Consider the following 18,552-nt stretch of genomic DNA (forward strand, 5'->3'; position numbering starts at 1 on the left):
CCGTAGGTACTGCTACCTTCCCAGGAGCTGAGCTGACCTTCTCCTGGCTTGGAAAGACCCACTTTATTTAACAAGACCCTTATTCAAGAGCAGAACTTTCTGTGCTTTTTTACTGAAGAAATTCTGATTACAGCCAGAATTAATTCCAAGGAGTCAAAACTAATTAAAATTGATCATTTGTCCTGTCTTCTGCCTGAGGGGTGGGCAGCAGGTGCAGGGGTGGCCACAGAGCCTCCAGTGAGACTGATGGTGCCCACAGCCAGGTCTTCTGCCCACAGACCAGGGGTCATAAAACAAGCTGACCAGGGCAGCAGGGGGCTGGCTGACACACACACACACACACCCTACACCAGCCAAGACAAACCAAGAGGATGGTCCAGGCCCAGGTGTCCACCCACATCCCGCACAGACTCGGCCCTACAGCTCTCTCCAGGAGAGTCTTGGTCTCCACTCAGTCCCACAGCCCCAGAGGCGGTTGCACACAGCTTGCAGGCTGGAGCAGTAGGATGGGGTTGTCAGGTGAGAAGGAGGCAGCCAGTTCCCCCAAGCCTGCACCAGGGAGCAATGCTCCCTTTCCTGGACTCCCCACCCTGGATCTGCAGTGGGGAAGCCCTGGCCATCCCACAGAGTTAGGTTCCAACACCTCCCCTCCATGGAACCAACCATGCCCTGACAAACTCCTGGGGACTTGTGTCTACTGTCCCCTATGTCCCTCTAAGGAAGGGCCCTCACTTCTCCTCTCTGTGCCCAGTGCTGCCCATGGCCTCTGCAGGGCAGGTGAGTTTAACACAGGCTGTGAGGAGCTGAGCCATGGGAGAGAGGGGCCTACCCCTTCCACGGTGCATCCCCCCGACCCTGCGTGTGGATGGGCTGCTGCCATAAAAGAGATTGACCATGGGGTGTGCCCTGGACAGCACCTGACTCCCTGCTTGTCCCTCAGTGGGTGCTGGCCCAGGCGCCATTCCCTATGTCTGCGATCCTCTGTGTCCTGGGGTCCTCTCAGGAATCCCCTCTTATGGTTCATAATTATTTAGTTTATTTATTTATTTATTTTTGAGAAGGAATTTCGTTCTTATTGCCCAGGCTGGAGTGTAATGGCATGATCTTGGCTCACTGCAACCTCCGCCTCCAGGGCTCAAGAAATTCTCTTACCTCAGCCTCCCGAGTAGCTGGGATTACAGGCTTGTGCCACTACGCTCGGCTAATTTTTGTATTTTCAGTAGAGACAGGGTTTTTCCATGTTGGTCAGGCTGGTCGCGAACTCCCAACCTCAGGTGATCCTCCTGCCTGGGCCTCCCACAGTACTGGGATTGCAGGCATGAGTCACCACGCCCGGCCGGTTCATAATTCTTTATACCAAACTTCCCCATTCAGATTGCGGTGTAGTCTCTCTCCTGATCAAGCCCTGATTCACCATTATCCTGATATTTATTCTGTGATTCTTCTTACTCTTAAATAGTTGTAAGAGAACATTTTCTTGACACTCAAGTGGCCTCTTCTAAGAGGAAGAAATAACATCCTGGTGTTTCTACCAGATCAGAGGAACACATGGCCACTGGGCCTTCACTCTCCCTGGAAGTAATGCTTCTGCCCAGGGTCCACGTATCCAGGCGAGGGCCTGAGCACAGAACCAGGTGAGGTTTGGGATCTGGTTCTGCTTGTTCTGGGGCTAGACTTCAGGAGGGTCGGGGTTGAGAAGGAACCAAGGGGAGCCATTCCCGGACACCTGGCTCCCTCTGCTGGACAGACACTGTAATAACCGTATCATCGTCGATGAGGCGCTTCTGTCCCTGAGACAGCAGCAACACCTCGGTGACCCCTCTCCAGGGACACAGAGGACCTGTCTTCAAAGCAGAGGACCTATCTTCAAAGAAGGGTGATGAAGGAGATTCCAGGAAGGGATGCCTCTGACCCTCAGCTGTTTCCCACCTTCCCACAGATCAAGACACAGCCTTCCATCACCTGTTGTGTTTGTTTGCTCATTTGTTTAATTGCAATAAAAAACACTTAACATCAAATCAAGCATTTTAGGATGGGTGTGGTGACTTACGCCTGTAATCCCAGCACTTTGAGATGCCAAGGTGGGCTAATTGCTTGAGCTTAGGAGTTCTAAACCAGCCTGGGCAACATGGAGAAACCCCACCTCTACAAAAAACAATACAAAAATTAGCCGTGTGTGGTGATGCGCGCCTGTAGTCCCAGATACTGTGGAGGCTGAGATGAATTTCCTTTTTTTTCTTTTTTTTTTTTGAGACATAGTTTTGCTCTTGTCACCCAGGAGTGCAATGGTGCCATCTCGGCTCACTGCAACCTCCGCCTCCTGGATTCAAGCGATTCTCCTGCCCCAGCCTCACAAGTAGCTGGGATTACAGGCCCTGCCACCACACCCAGCTAAATTTTGTATTTTTAGTAGAGATGGGTTTTCACCATGTTTGCCAGGCTGGTCTCGAACTCCTGACCTCAGGTGATGCGCCCACCTCAGCCTCCCAAAGTGCTGGGATTACAGGTATGAACCACCGCGCCCGGCCTCCTTCCTTCTTAAGGCTGAATAATATTCTGTTGTATGGATAGACTACATTTCATTTATCCTTTCATCTGCCATTCATTTCCTTTTTTAAGTCAATGAAGCAAGTTTACTTTCATTTTATTTTATTTTTGAAAAACCCATCAGAAAATGTCTTGAGGAAAATACATTAAAATGTTATCTGTGGTCATTTCTGGCTCTGGAAAGATTTGAAGTGGTGTTTAATTTACGTTATCTTCTGCTGGTCTCTGCTTTCTCATTTTCCCACAGTGCTCTTTGTGGCATGTGGTGGGTTTTATATAATCCATGTGTTGTGAGAGTTTATGTGTGTGCACTGATGAGTATATGTACCTGTGTGGGTGTGTTGTGCAGTTCACGAATGTGTGGCATGTGTGTATGGGATGTGTGTGTACATGCTGTGCGGTGATGGTATGTGTGTGTGTGGTGTATGAATGGGTGTTCATGTGTATTGTGTGTGGAGCATATATGAATCTATGTGTCTCATGATTGTGACTGTGATGTGGGGCATAAGTGTGTGCGCACGTGAGGAATGTGTGAGTGTATTCAGGCAGAACATTGTTGGCCTCTGCTGGACAAAATAAGCACAGTCATTTCCTGGAGCGCAACCTCGCCTCTCCCACCACATCATCTGACCCTAAGCACGCTGACCCCATCCCCCTCTGCCCTGCTCCCACCAGGTGACATGAGCAAAGACTCAGAGCTGGTGCCAGGGCAAGTTTGGGACCCTGAGCATACCTCTTGGCTTCTTTGAACCTTGGGGAGCTCAAAATTAACTACAACAATTTAAAACACCTGTTATGATTATTTGGGGTGTGAGTTATGAGTTTTATTGTCTGCACATGACAATAAAAAAATGTCATTTAGGAGGGGGGTTCCTGGGCTGCTAAGAAGGAAAAGCACTTTGGAGACTGGAGAGCACAGTACATGTTAAGGGTCATTCTCTGAAGAACACGTTTGCTGTCTCCTCTGAGGGAGTACAGCACAGTGACAGAGGGAGGGAGGCAGGAAGCCCCTTCCTACGTGACATGGTGAAGCAAGAAACCATGAGGCCCCAAGGTGCCAGCTCTGTGCCCAGGATGACTGTCTCAGGGTGAGGCCTAAGGAAGCACTTACCCCAGAGAGCTCAGTACCACGTGCTCCCTGTTGGTTTGCAAAGCTCAGGGCCACGCACTCCATCGGTTTGGTTGTGTGTCATGAATCACTGAGGAAAACATGAAGCTCTGGATTTTAGTAGAAGAGAGAAAGGGAAAGATCAGTATGGTTCACAGAATAATGGCCCCCAAAGATGTGCTTACCTAATCTCCAGAATCTTCGTCACCTTACCTGGTCAAAGGGTCTTTGTGGATGGATTAGTTAATTTCATGTGTCAACTTGGCTGGGCCACGGTGCCCACACACATGCTCAGACACTATGCTGGGTGTGCTGTGAGGGTATTTTGGATGAGATTAACACTTAAATTGGTGGCCTCTGAGCAAAGCAGATTGCCCTCTTTAATATGGGTGAGCCTCATCCAGTCAGGTAAAGACATGAAGGTAATGAAAAGACTGACCTCCCCCAAGGAAGGAGTCCCCCCACAGATGGGCACTGGACTTAAGCGTGGACTCTCCCCTGTGTCCCCAGCCTGCCAGCCAGCCCTGCAGATTTTGGACTTGCCAGTCTGCATAACCCCATGAGCCAGTTCCTTAAAATAAATCTCTTTCTGTATATCCACACATCCTGTTGGCTCTGTTTTAGAGAACCCTGACTGACATGAACACAGAGGTGATGAAGCGCACAGACCTTGAGGCAAAGAGATGATCCTGGATTATCTGGTGGGGGGTGGGGGAAGGCCAATTTAATCACATGAGCCCTTCAAATCAGAGAACCTTTCCTGGCGGATCAGAGAGATGAGACTGGGGAGGAGAGGTGAGATGTCACAGGATTCGACCTGCCATGGCTGGCTTTGAAGATGGAGGAAGGAGTCACCAGTCAAGAAATGGGGTGGCCTCTAGAGCTGGAAACAGCCCCCACTGATGGCCAGCAAGGAAGCAGGGGCCCAGGGCCTACAGCCACAGAGAATTGCTCTCCGCCAACTGCCTGAGAAAGCAAGAACACAGACTCTGCCCTGGAGCCCCCAGGAAGGAACACAGCCTGACAAAACCTTGACTTTAGCCCGGGAGACCCAAGTCAGAACTGTAGGATAATACATTCGTGTAGCTTAAGCTGCTAAGTTTGTGATAAAATGTTATGGCAGCCCTAGAAAACCGTACCACCTAATATAACCTAAAACTCATACAACTAACACACTTCACGTCTTAGCTGGGCCTCCCCCAGAGCAACCCCTGACACCGGGAAGCGAGGTGGAAAAAGCACACAGGCAAATCCCGCAGTGTGGGAGGAACACCCAGCCCCAGCAGCCGTGCTCGCATCACACACGGCTCCACCCGGAAGCTGCCCTCCTGCTGGAGCACCGGGTCACCCTGTTGAAAAGCCAGCTTGGAGATGATGCCCTGTGAGAGTGAGGTCCCATCCTCCAGAATGTAGTGTACATTTGCCATGTTGCTGTGCAGACTCCACAGGGCTGGATATCAAAGCAGCAGGAGGCCCCTCGCCATCACTCCAGTGGCCCACGTGGGGAAGTCGTGTTGCCCATGCCCATAACTCTGGCTCTGCAGGTTGGACGTCCTGATCCCACCAGGGGGAGAACAGGAGTGACCACTTTGATAGGAGGAGCTGACCCTGATCATTGGGGAAGGAAGGGCTGCGGCTTCACACCGGGGCCAGGAAGGAAGATGGAAAACCCAGGCAGTCAGTCCACTTAGGGGTCTCCGGGCCCTTACTGGCTGTGCTTTGACAGTAAATGTGCAAGTGCTGCAGCTACGGCCTGGGAGGGGCTGGTGAGACCAGGGAGAGACTGTCCAACATGCTAGCCAAGAGTCAGGGGAACCCAGGAGGGAGAGTAGAGGGCAAGGATGTGAGAGCAGTGGTGAGAGCTGTAGATGACCCCACGGTCTTCCTCTTCTGAGCTTCCCCAGGGAAGAGGCCAATAGAATCCTCTCCCTGGGTCCTGCATGCCCCACTACAAAGGACACATTCTGAAACCATCAACTCCCTTAGAACAGCCCGAAACTCCTCTTGTTCTGCTGCACTGCATCCTTGAAATTAGGCCTCACTGGTCTTAATGTGTGACTACTTCAGATACTCAGTTTACCATCCAGCCTCAAACCTGATTAAAGCGGGATGATAATGACATCATCTAGCGAATGACGGATCGGATTAGAATATATCTTAAAAGAGGAGATGGATACTCAATAATGGAAAAAGAGTTTAAATTATTGCCTGAGTCACTTCATGTTGAATTCCAAACCTCAAAACCCATCCCCAGGACTCAGGACTTCAGTGTGTAATACCAAGGAAATGGAGGCTCAGAGAGAAGGCTTTGCCCCAGGGAACCCAGCTGGACAGTCCTCAAGTCCATCCTCCCCTCATGTGCACTATTATTTATTCTCATTGGTCACCCTTTATTCGTGCCTGGGTCCTGGATTACAATCACCCACCCACCAGGTCCCTCTCCAAAGAACGCTCAACTGTGTGCTTTCTCCACAAACAGCTTGGTTCCCACAAAGCCACACGGAAGCCGCAGGGGACGGGAAGGCAGTGCAACAATGGATGGTGCTGGCCGTTGTCAGCCGACAATCAGGCTCTGTGATTTTCAAATTTCAAAAGGTCTATGGAGCCCAGACTTAAGGTGTAAAACCTTCAAAGTCAAGAGAGAAGTGAATCCCTCTGGTTGCAAAGGAGTCACACAACAAAAGCCCCAAGTCACCTTTTTCTAGGTGGAAACCCCTTTTTCATTTTTGAGTAATTCTACTCAAAGAGATGCTGTCAGCCTAAAACTACTGCCAGTGACTTCTCCTGCTACCACTCTCCACTCGGCACCATCTTTCTCCACACCCCACTGTTACAGAGGAGGACGAGGTGAGATCCTCTCTGTTAGCTGGCAAGAAGGATGGAGAGAAAGTTTCTGTCCATGGTGGGCACTCATGTCTGCCCCCCGGATCGGTGCCACACTTGATTGTCCGCCCACACTAACCTTCAGACACATCACAGATCCTCAACCTTCACTTTTCTGGCCAATAGGAAGCACCAGTGGCGGATGGCTCAATGCACCCCTGCCAGTGGCTTCTAGACCCAGCCCCTTTCCCCTGCTCCCTCAGGCCTGGGGCTGCAGCTGGATGGCTCCCTTTCTGGTTGGCAGATGTTAGGTGTGCTTCCGCATACAGCGCTGGCTCCCTGGACACCACAGTACACAAACATTCCCTGCTTCAATCTGCTGTTTGGAGAGTATCTCCCATCTCCAGCTAGCACGCTGACTGACCTAACATCTGAACTCCACATTTGTGATAATAGACCTGATCCTTCAATAAAAAGTAATGTCATGGCTGGGAGTAGTGGCTCACACCTGTAATCCCAGTACTTTGGGAGGCTGAGGTGCGAGGATCACTTGAGCCCAGGAGTTCAAGATCAGCCTAGGCAATAAAGCAAGATTCTGTCTCTACAAAAAAAATTTTTTTTTAATCAGCCAGGCGTGGTGGCATGTGCTTGTGGTCCCAGCCACTCAGGAGACTAACGCTGCAGTTAGCCGTGTTCGCACCGCTGAGCTCCGGCCTGGGTGAAAGAGTGAGACCCTGTCTCCAATAAATAAATAAGTTAGAGACCAGCCCAGGCCACATGGCAAAACCCTGTCTCTACAAACAAACAAAAAAAAAAATTAGCCAGGCACGGTGGCAAGCCCCTGTAGTCTAGCTACTTGGGAGTCTGGGATGGAAGAATCACTTGAGCCTAGGAGGTCAAGGCTGTGTTCAGCTGTGATCGTGCCACTGCACTCCAGCCTGGGTGACACAGTGATACCCTGTCTAAATAAAAAAAATTTTAATAATGTAATTTTCTGATTAATTGCCTGATTTGCTTTACTCGAAGTCCCTCAGGTAGTAGTTGGGGAGCCCCTCTTGCACTCCAGTGCTGACTTCATATCGCACTCCGTTTCCCCTTCACCGGGGAAATGAAAAGGCTGAGAAGGATGAATGATGTTCAAGTTTATTGTATGCCTTCCTGTGGAATGCATGCTCCCTGGGGCAGAGTCCACATCTATCTTGTTTATGATTGTAACACGGCGCCCAGAACAATGCTTAGTACAACCTGTGCGCCTGATGCATACTTGTGAAATGAGCGAATGAACAAATGCCCTCTGCAGGTTGCGCCCGTGCGTCAGGAGTATGATATCACATGGCACTTTGAGAAGCAGTGCAGAGGATCCACTGGAAGCACAAGGACACATGCCTCCTCAGGGAAAGAGATGGGGAGACGGTGAGCCGGTGAGTTTGGGGAATAGCAGGCCCAGGCCGGAAGGCTCCGCCTGTCTGCCTAGGCCCTGGATGGTGGCCGGGGCGGGCTGCAGACAAGGAGCAGTAGTGGAGGGAAGGAGCCAGGCCTGGCGGGCGGTGCTGTGAGGCGGGCCTGAGCTCAGAGAGAGGCGAGCTGCCGGGCTGGACCTGTGCAGAAACCCTGCAAAAGCACGGGGCTCCGCAGGCTCGACATTCAAAGGCCAGGACAGGAGAAGCCAGCCAGGCTAAGGGGCGAGCTCTGCGGCTGCCACTCGGCGGTGTCTGACCTACAGGAACGCTGCTCTTCTCATGTATGAGTGCGGTTGCCCCGGAGGAGCCAAGTACGGGCTGAGCCTGGCCAGCTTCTTGGCACAGCTCAGAGCCTGGAGGAGGTGAACCGGGCGTGTTCTCCATGCCCACGTACCTTGCCTCTCTGAGCTCTCAGCAGCTCACTTCTGCCTTCTGCTGGAATTAACAGGCTCCTCATTTCGCTCTGAGACCCTCCTCCTCCAGGTCAGCTCCCCCAGCTCAGTCTCCTCCTGGCTCAACTTCACCTGCCAAGATGGAGCTGAGGGGTCACCTCCTCTGAGGAGCCTTCCTTGACTTTTTGCTCACATCTGATCTCTGGGCTGGGTGCCCTCCTGTGCTCGCCCCCAATCCCCAGCTCGGGAACTGGTTTCACCATCAAATGCCTGGAACAGAACTAAATGAACTTGCCCTCACCCAAATACTCTGTACCTTTTTGTAGTTTTGCATTTTTTATACTTATGTGTGGCTTCGTTTTCTTGTTTTAAACATTGATATACTGTAGAGTGTTTGTCACTTTTTTACATATTTATTATAAAAATATTTAATATACTTTGGGAGGCCGAGGCGGGCGGATCACGAGGTCAGGAGATCGAGACCACGGTGAAACCCCGTCTCTACTAAAAATACAAAAAAATTAGCCAGGCGTGGTGGCGGGCACCTGTAGTCCCAGCTACTCGGAGAGGCTGAGGCAGGAGAATGGCGTGAACCCGGGAGGCAGAGCCTGCAGTGAGCCGAGATTGCGCCACTGCACTCCAGCCTGGGTGACAGAGCGAGACTCCGTCTCAAAAAAAAAAAATATATATATATATATTTAATATATACTTTATTAATTTCAATTACAATGTCTTTGATAAATATTTTTATTTAAAATTATGTTATTACAAAATGTTTTATTACAAAATAATGTTTTTAGTTATGAAAGTGCTAAATGTTAATGCTTCGGTCCAACTTGTCCAGAGATAATCAGTTAAGTTTCTTTTGTGTCCTTTGTGAAGTTTTAACAATATTTCTATTACAAAATTTACTTTTATTACATAATTTTTGAAGTTTTCAGAGCATCCCCACACACGTATGTAGGGTATACATGTATATACACATCTGCACATGCATCTTCTGGACACATGACATTCCCCACGTGCCTAGGAGTTTCCTGGGACCACTGTCCAGTGTGCAAACCAATCACCTCCAACCCTCCAGCTGAGTGTAAGCTAGTCACATGGTGTCTCCACCCCTTTTGCATGGTCAGATGGACATAACACCCAAGCTCCTGCTCAGAGTCTCCTTGCTGGGAATCTGAAATTGGCCTGAGTCTTCAGTTCAGCCTGGGACAGTTTCCCGAAACTCAGGGGTAGAGAACCCTGGCACTGCTGAGAGATGTAGCCAGAGAGGAGAGGCAGAGAGAACTCCAACGCCCATGTACTCCCGCGCTCACATCCTTCTTCAGATCCAGCTGCGGGGCCAGCCCTCATCCAAGGCATGCACCATTTCTCATTGGGCTTTAGGCAAAGTCTGCTTTAGGATAGCCTAGGGGGTATTCAGGGGCAGCAACAGGCCTAAGCCTAAGGCCCGACTCTTGCTCGTGTCTGGTCTCAGAAGCCAGTGACTGTGTGACCGCTGCCCCCTGGCCTATTGCCCAGTAGATGGCCCACTTGCCCTCCCTTCCACAGTCATCTCTAAGTCACACCTGGGGTTGCCAGAGCATTTTTAGTGCTTCTAGCCTTGTCTATCTCTCTTACCCTTTGACCTTGCTGCCACCTCCACCCCAGCTGGCCCCAGGACAATCGTGGCCTGAGATGGAGAGGCCTGAGACACTCAGTGGAGCCCAGTGGAGCTCAACCTGAGCCAGTCAACTCCGGTCCACCTCCTGCAGGGACTCCTCACTTGGGGATACAGCCCACCTTGCTCTGTGGTTTCCTCCCGAGCCCAGGCCCATGGCCCTGCTCCCGGCCTGCCTTCGTTCATGCTGCTCACAGCACCTGGCTCCACTGGCTGTAAAAGCCCTTTTGCCCCATGTTGGGTACACAGCCTGATGTCCACCAGCCCCCCAGCCTTATGCTTACGGGACAGACAACGCTGAAGAAGACACCTCAGCTACAAGTTCCAGCCCTGGGTGAGCCTGGCTTCTTTCCTAGAGGTTCCTAGGCTAGCCGCATCCTAATGCTGTTCAAAAGGGCCCCTCAGAGACTGTGTCTGGGCAGCCCTCAGAGCCTCCCTGACTATGTCTTAAACCTTCCTCTCCAACCACAGGGGCCCAGCCTACTGCACCCCTACAGCCTCTGCACCCCCCACCCCTCCCATTTGGCTTTCTGTCTGGGGCTCCCATGCTCATTAGCCATAGTCCCCAGGTCTGCATCAGGCTGTCCCAAGCCTTCCAGAAGAACAGAGGCTGAGAGGACACTTCTGTAGGGTCCCTACAGCCACGGAGGAGGAAACCAAATCCAAGGGCCCTGGGTGCAGAGGCCACAGCTGAGGAGCCCCAAGCCCCAGACCAGTGCTGGAGCGATCCCCAGCACAGCAGCCTCTCCCGCTGTCCCAGAGACGGTGGCCCCCACATCAGCATTCCCTGGCAAGCTTTTCCCATGCTCTGGTTTTCGGTGGGTGGCCACAAATGCCAAAGTAGCTCCCATCACCTTGGAGCACAGAGCTTTTTTTTTTTTTTTTTGAGACGGAGTCTCGCTCTGTCGCCCAGGCTGGAGTGCAGTGGCGCAATCTTGGCTCACTGCAAGCTCCGCCTCCCGGGTTCCCGCCATTCTCCTGCCTCAGCCTCTCCGAGTAGCTGGGACTACAGGCGCCCGCCACCACGCCCGGCTAATTTTTTGTATCTCTAGTAGAGACGGGGTTTCACCGTGGTCTCGATCTCCTGACCTCGTGATCCGCCCACCTCGGCCTCCCAAAGTGCTGGGATTACAAGCATGAGCCACCACGCCCAGCCTAGAGTTTTTTATTTTATTTTATTTTTTTTGACACAGGGTCTCATTCTGTCACCCAGGCTGCAGTGCAGTGGCACCATAATTGCTCACTGCAGCCTCAACCTCCCAGGCTCAACCCATCCTCTTGCCTCAGCCTCCTGAGTAGCTGAGACTAAGGGCACATGCCACCATGCCCACCTAATTTATTTTTTCTAAAGATGGGGTCTCACTATGCTGTCCAGATTGGAAAAGATTTTCTTGAGAATGTGACTGACGAGACCCGCCTACCCATGTGGCCCTTGCTGCCCTCACCTGGCAGAACTAGGGGGCCCAGGACATTCCTGATCTGATTCTCCAAGATAAGGCAGCCCTCCTTCCATCAAATCATGTACTCTGGACTCTCTAGAATCAAAAATAAAAGTCTCAGCAACACTTATGCCTGCCTTATGGGTCTCTCCATTTCATTATTGAAATGGCATCTTCCCACGCCTGCAGCAGCCCAGCAGTCCTGCTGTGTGGGCAGCCTCGTAGGAGGGCTCAGCATCTCCCCACAGCTGATCCCCTCCTAGGTAGGGTGTTAAGTGTTCAGGTCTTGGCTCTCAACAATGTCACATGGAGAAAATTACTTGGCCTTTCTAAGCCCCAGTTTCCTGGTCTGTAAAATGAGGGCAATGTCTGGTCTGGAAGGGTTTTATGGAGATAACTAAGATAATGATGAAGTCTAAGGCCCTGAGCGCAAAGCTCAGCCCGAAGCTCAATGAACGACAGCTGCCTGCTGTCGACCGAGACCTCCCAGTCCCCCAGAGTATCAGCTGCATTCCTATCCCTATCACTTTCTGTGGATGGCCCCGTTGCCTCCTGTACTGGGTAAAAGTTGATGTGCCCTCTGCTCCCCTGCTTCATCTTTACACGCCTCGTCTTCACCCTCCCTCCACTCCAGCAAAGGTATATGGGGTTCTGTTTCCAAAGCCAGTTCCGCCACGTGTGCTTTACAAACCAACTCTTGGAGTATCTACCCTCCAACCATCTCTCCCCCTACTCGCCACCTTTCATCTTAACCTTTCCCTCTAGTCTTGATATTTCCTGAAAAGGCTCCACTGAAAGCTCCAAAGTACGCTCCTGGTTCCCAACCCCTGTGAACACTGCCAGACCTCATTTTCTCCAACTTTGGCAGCATTTGGTACTTGCGGCCCCCTTACCTCCCCTCCCCCATCTCCCTACCCCCTCCACCCCACCCCCCATACTTTCTCCTTCCTGGTATTCTTCAGTCACTCCTCTCAGTGTTTTTCTCTCCCTCCCTTGCCCTAAGAACACAGGCTTTCTCCAAGACTGGCCCTTGGAAGTCTCTCTCTTCTCTCAGCACCTCTTGGCAATATAATCCACGACCATTAAGACTGTGCGTTCTGCACCCTGTGCAAACAAATCTGATATGACCCTGACCTCTCTGCTCAGCCCCAGTCTGTCCTCTACCTGTGCCTCAAACTCAACAAGCAGAAAAGCAAACACAAGGGACAGCTCCCTGAACACCACCCTCCAGATACCCTCATCTGAGGACTGGATCACTCTGCCAGTTCCTTCTCACATTCAACACACCGCTGTGATCTAATTTACACTAGACACACACTAGACACACCATCCCAGCAATAGGATGAGCACACACACACACTCTCCCTCACACAAGACTGGGGCATGGATTCGAGGCAAGATCCCTTTGGAATGGTTCATTCTCGCTGACCTCCTGGTCTCGGAATAGAATAAAGTCCTTGATGCCTTATAGCCACTCATGGCTCTTTCCCCTAATCCTGCTCACAAGAGCCCTGGTTCCTGTTTAATTAAGTCAAAAACAGGACAAAAAGCTGAGAAGAATGGTAATTCTACAACTTGGAAAATGCTCACCCTGGCTCTCAGGATAGCTACAGTCATAGTCACGGCAGATGCAAAGGCAGGGGAAATATAGTAACATAAAATACAGAGCCAGGGAGGGTATGAGCAGGAGATGGGGCAAAACTGCAGATAGTATTCCTCAGCCGTATGACAGCGGCAATCCCGTCTTACCCATCTTCAAGCCTCTGATGCCCAGTAGAGAGCCTCGCACATAGTAGAGACTCAGATTTTTGTGGGATGAACGAATCCCTGAGTCCTCTGCTTATTCCTTTATCTTTCCCAATAGGTTAGACCTCTAATGAGTCCAAGTAAATGCTGTGGCTGTGAATGGGCTTTCTGACTAAGAGCTCAAGGATACCAGCCTAACAGGGTAGCCTCTCAGTGCTGACTGTGTCTACCCAAAGCCAGACTTGATATCCTGAACTGAAAAGGGGGGAGGCCTTCATCAGAGATCTGGAGGACTTGGTGAATACAAAAGATGGTCCCTGTCAGGGAGGTGAGCATTTGGCACAAGAAATGTTGAGGAGAAATGCAAGAGATGTGGGCCATGAAACTGAAGATGGCCCTTCCAGATTTTCTTGGATGCCAGGATTTTGCTTTGGGAATCTTTTAAAAATAATAATAACAATACTAATAAGAAGAAGATGATGAAGTAGGCCAGGCACGGTGGCTCACCCCTGTAATCCTAGCACATTGGGAGGCCGAGGCGGGCGGATCACCTGAGGTCAGGAGTTTGAGACCAGCCTGGCCAACATGGCGAAACCCCATCTCTACTAAAAATACAAAAATTAGCCAGGCGTGGTGTCAGGTGCCTGTAATCCCAACTACTCAGGAGTCTGAGGCATGAGAATCGCTTGAACCCAGGAGGTGGAGGTTGCAGTGAGCCAAGATCATGCCACTGCACTCCACCCTGGGTGACAGAGCAAGATTCTGTCTCAAAAAAAAGAAAAAAAAAGAGATGAAGTATGCCAGAAGCTCTTAGTGCATAGGCACTTAGTAACTTCATTTTTGTCTGTCCCAATATTACAGGGAGAAAGAAGTAAGTAAAGGGCTATTTGTCCAGGGTCAAATGGCTGACCTGGGACTCTCCTCCTTTCTGGATGTCAGAGCAGAGCTGTCCTGAACCCTCATGGCAGCAAAGGATCTGAAACTGGTGTTGGTAGCTGGGGAGAGGCAGGCTCCTGGAGAGGTGGGGGGCGCAGGCCCCTGTCCAGTTCGCAGACTCGGAAGACAACTTCCGGGTTTTTTTGTGTTTGCATTTTCTTCACTTTACAGAAGTGGTACATGTCGTTTTGGGGGAAGAAATAAAAATTGAAGTGAAACAAAAGGAAATAAAAATCATCTGTGGCATATTGACTTTAGAAAAAAAATCATAATACCTTCCAGCCTACTTTTTACGTTTTTTAATTAGATTCATGTGAAATCATAACCCTCCAGGCTCCCCTGCTGCTGCTCTGAGAACATGCACCGGGCACCTGGAATGCCAGGTGTGAATGTGCCCTTTGGCTTCCCTGGCTTTCTCGTGTCCCTGAGTGTGACCATTCTGCCAGTACTGTGTCTGTCATGATTGGAAATCCTTGATCTCTCTTCATTAGATTTTACAACAGGGAAGATACTGATTTTTTTTTTCTTTGTTATGACCATTTTACCATTTGGTAATGATAAAACCTTCTATAAAGTTAAAGAAATACATGGTGGTAGCAGTAAAGAAGACAGAATATATCAATTTAAACCTTGTGCAACACAATAATACATAAAGTGAACATTATTTTCTGCTCCCCTTTTTAGCCCCACTGTAAAAAGAAGGCTTCTGATGGCTGAATAGTATGCCTCTGTGTGGATATCACAATGGACATCACCAACTTTCTAGTGTTAGATTTTCCGTACAACAAATAACAATGTGATTTCATGGTGAAATCTTTGCACAGGCCTATGTATTACATTCCTGGAATAAAATGGCTGCAGAGTGCAAAGGCAGCCACACACACAGCTCCAGGAAGCTCTTTCCTGGAAGCCACTGTGGGGTGAGGCCCTTAGTTCCCACACTCCTGCCACCTGTTTGCAAATCTGAGACCCAGAGAGGGGATGGTGGTTAGCTAGCATGGGGTCCAGTGATCCCATTACTGGGTATATACCCAAAGGATTATAAATCATGCTACTATAAAGACACATGCACACGTATGTTTATTGCGGCACTATTCACAATAGCAAAGACTTGGAACCAACGCAAATGTCCATCAATGATAGACTGGATTAAGAAAATGTGGCACATATACACCATGGAATACTATGCAGCCATAAAAAAGGATGAGTTCGTGTCCTTTGTAGGGACGTGGATGAAGCTGGAAACCATCATTCTGAACAAACTATCGCAAGGACAGAAAACCAAACACCACATGTTCTCACTCATAGGTGGGAATTGAACAATGAGAACACTTGGACACAGGGTGAGGAACATCACACACCAGTGCCTGTTGTGAGGTTGGGGGAGGGGGGAGGAATTGCATTAAGAGAAATACCTAATGTAAATGACGAGTTAATGGGTGCAGCACACCAACATGGCACATGTATACATATGTAACAAACCTGCATGTTGTGCACATGTACCCTAGAACTTAAAGTATAATAATAAAAAAAAAGAAACGCACACACACACACACACACAAAAGAGCTAGCATGGGGTCCAGTTTGTTGACTCAGCCAATTGTTGGCTCTTTTCATCCCATAGCACTGCCTTTCCCAAACTTCCCTTGGATCATCTGTTCCCATGACCCAAGTGGCACCTAAAATGGCTAAAGAGTCACCTGTGTAGCAATCAGGACAGACATAGGACCTGGAGAATGGCCATACTCTGGGTGAAACAGAAGATAGGTGGAACGAGAAAGCCCAGGAGGCCAGAGGCGTATGTTCACATCTGAGATTACATGTGTCAGAGGAGGGGCCTGGTAGAAGGTGATTGGGTCACGGGGGCAGATTTCTCCCCTTGTTGTTCTCGTGATAGTGAGTGAGCTTTCATAAGACTTGATCATTTAAAAGTGTGTAGCACCTTCCCCTTCTCTCACGCTCTCTTGAGAGCTCTTCTCTCCTGCCACTATGAGAAGAAGGTGCTCACTTCCCCTTCCGGTATGATTGTAGGTTTCCTGAGGCCTCCCCAGCCATGCCTCCTGAACAGCCTGTGGAACTGTGAGTCAATTAAACCTCTTTTCTTCATAAATTATCCAGTCTCAGGTAGTTCTTTATAGCAGTGTGAGAACAAACTAATACACAGTCCTTCCTTGTGAATGAAGTTATCTGTGCATTTCTGGGCCTGTGAGGTTAAGGACCTATGCCTGGATGCTGTGGCAATACTACAGTACCACTGAGGTATCCCCACCTCGTGAGGCCTCTTAGAAGACATCCTGTTGACCTTCTAGTAGCACTGAACCCCCCTGGCCTTCTTGGCTCACAGTGCTTACAAGGACTTCTAGTAAGCACTGTGCCCAACGTTATACAGCATGTCACAGCCCACAGGAAGTTTTCCCATTTTCTCTTTTGAGCCTCACCATAAAATATAATCAAGGCCGGGGCAGAATGATTGTCCTCACTCTGGTGTCAAACAGACTTTGTTTCAGACCCTGGCTCCCAGGTACTTTTCTAAAGTTCTCAGTCCATTCCTTATCTGCAGAACGTAGATGACCTGCTCATAGGGCTGCTGGAAAGAGCAAATGAAGAAATGTTCCTCTTCCACCCCTGAGCTGGGAGGAGCAGTGGCCACCCCACGACTCCTGCTACTGCAGGGCAGCCCCAGTGCGCTCCACGTTGGCCCAGCCTAATAAGGTCTCAGCCTGCAGCTTTTCATGCTTCTGAGGAGTATGGTTTATACACACGGGCAAGCAGAGGACAGAGTGAGGCAGGGTAAACTCAGGCAGGAAGAGACACTGTAGGAGAAGAGGTAGATGTCTGGAAAACAGAGGGACCTTGTTTGGATGTTTTGATGCATGAATCTAAAAGCTTGAGAGGAGGAGCAGCCTGAGCACCTGTGGGCAAGGATGGGGAGCAATGGGGTCCATTGATGGGAACACAGATGTCCCCTGGGCAGGGAAGACGTGGCTCAGTACAATAATTAGCCATGCAGGACAGAGGAAACCCTACTGAAACACACATTTCATTAAAAATTAAGTCAAGTCACGCACAGTAGCTCACACCTGTAATCCCAACACTTTGAGAGGCCAAGGCAGGAGGATCACTTGAGGCCAAAAGTTCAAGACCAGCCTGGGCAACCTAGTGAGACCCTGTCTCTATAAAAAAATAAAAAATACAAATAAAAAATTGTCAGAGTTCATCTGGGAGGCCAGGAATTCGAGACCAGCCTGGGCAACATAGTGAGACCCCATCCCTAGAAAAAAAAGTTTTAGAAATTAGATGGGCATGGTCATGTGCACCTGTAGTCCCAGCTATCTGGGAGGCTGAACTAAGGGTATTGCTTGAGCCCAGGAGGTTGAGGCTGCAGTGCACCATGATTGGGCCACTGTACTCCAGTCTGGGTGACAGAGTAAGACTCAAGTCACAATTCAAACTTGAAATCCCAAAAGCATGTGTAGGAAGGAGATTCTGTAAATAACTCTGATTGTTAAGTGAAGAACTAGTGTGCTCAGCCATCCCTTCTTAGCAGTGATAAATGTCCCTTTTACTGAAATGGATTTATGGAGGGCTTTCTAGAAGTGTATATACCACATGACAGGCAGTGGGAAGCCTTTTCCACTCCTGGTAAGATGTGCCCACTGAGAGCCATGTTTGAGGAACATACGCTACTTGAAAGTTTACTTGAAGACTAGAAGCAGGAGGCAGGAATGTTTCAGCCTACAGAATAAAGGCAGGACAGTGGCGGCAGGACAGTGGCTGCATGACTGGACAGGAAGACCAGAGGAGGAGCAGGAGGCTGGGGAGACAGAGAGAGGGTGGAGGGAGAGGGCAGTCAGGGTTATCAAAGCATTAGTAATCCACTGTAAACCCAACCTAGCCAGAGCCATTTTTTGGAGGAGTGGGTAAGTGTGGAGCCACGCCAGGCAGCAATGAGTAAGGAGGAGCAGGTGTTCCAGATCCAAGTCAGGGTGGCCGCAGGCAGCCCTTGGGACCCCCTGAATTCCCTCACAGGCTTGCAGCCCTAGGTGTTTTCCAGTCGACATTTTCAGGCACCGGGGTGCAAAGAGAAAGAAGACACACTCCCTGCCTAAGTTCTCAGTGCATTTCCTCATCTGCAGAACATAGATGACTCTGTTCATAGGGCCACTGGAAAGAGCAAATGAAGAAATGCTCCTCCTCCACACCCAGCTGACATGTCTATTTTCTTACATCCCCTTCTTTCCTACCTGAAGTATAACATTTTATGGATACTTGTTTGTGTTTTGCCTTTTTCACTTAACGTATGCCTTAGAAATACTCTCACCTCAGGGTGAGATGACTGTCACTAAGGATAAAGGCCATCTTCCCCGCCCATCACTCATTCTGCCAAGCCATCACTGGGCAACCAGGACTCACGGGCAGTGTCACCTCCGGGGCCATG

The sequence above is a fragment of the Symphalangus syndactylus genome, chromosome 9 (assembly GCF_028878055.3).
Source record: "Symphalangus syndactylus isolate Jambi chromosome 9, NHGRI_mSymSyn1-v2.1_pri, whole genome shotgun sequence".
NCBI lineage: Eukaryota > Metazoa > Chordata > Mammalia > Primates > Hylobatidae > Symphalangus > Symphalangus syndactylus.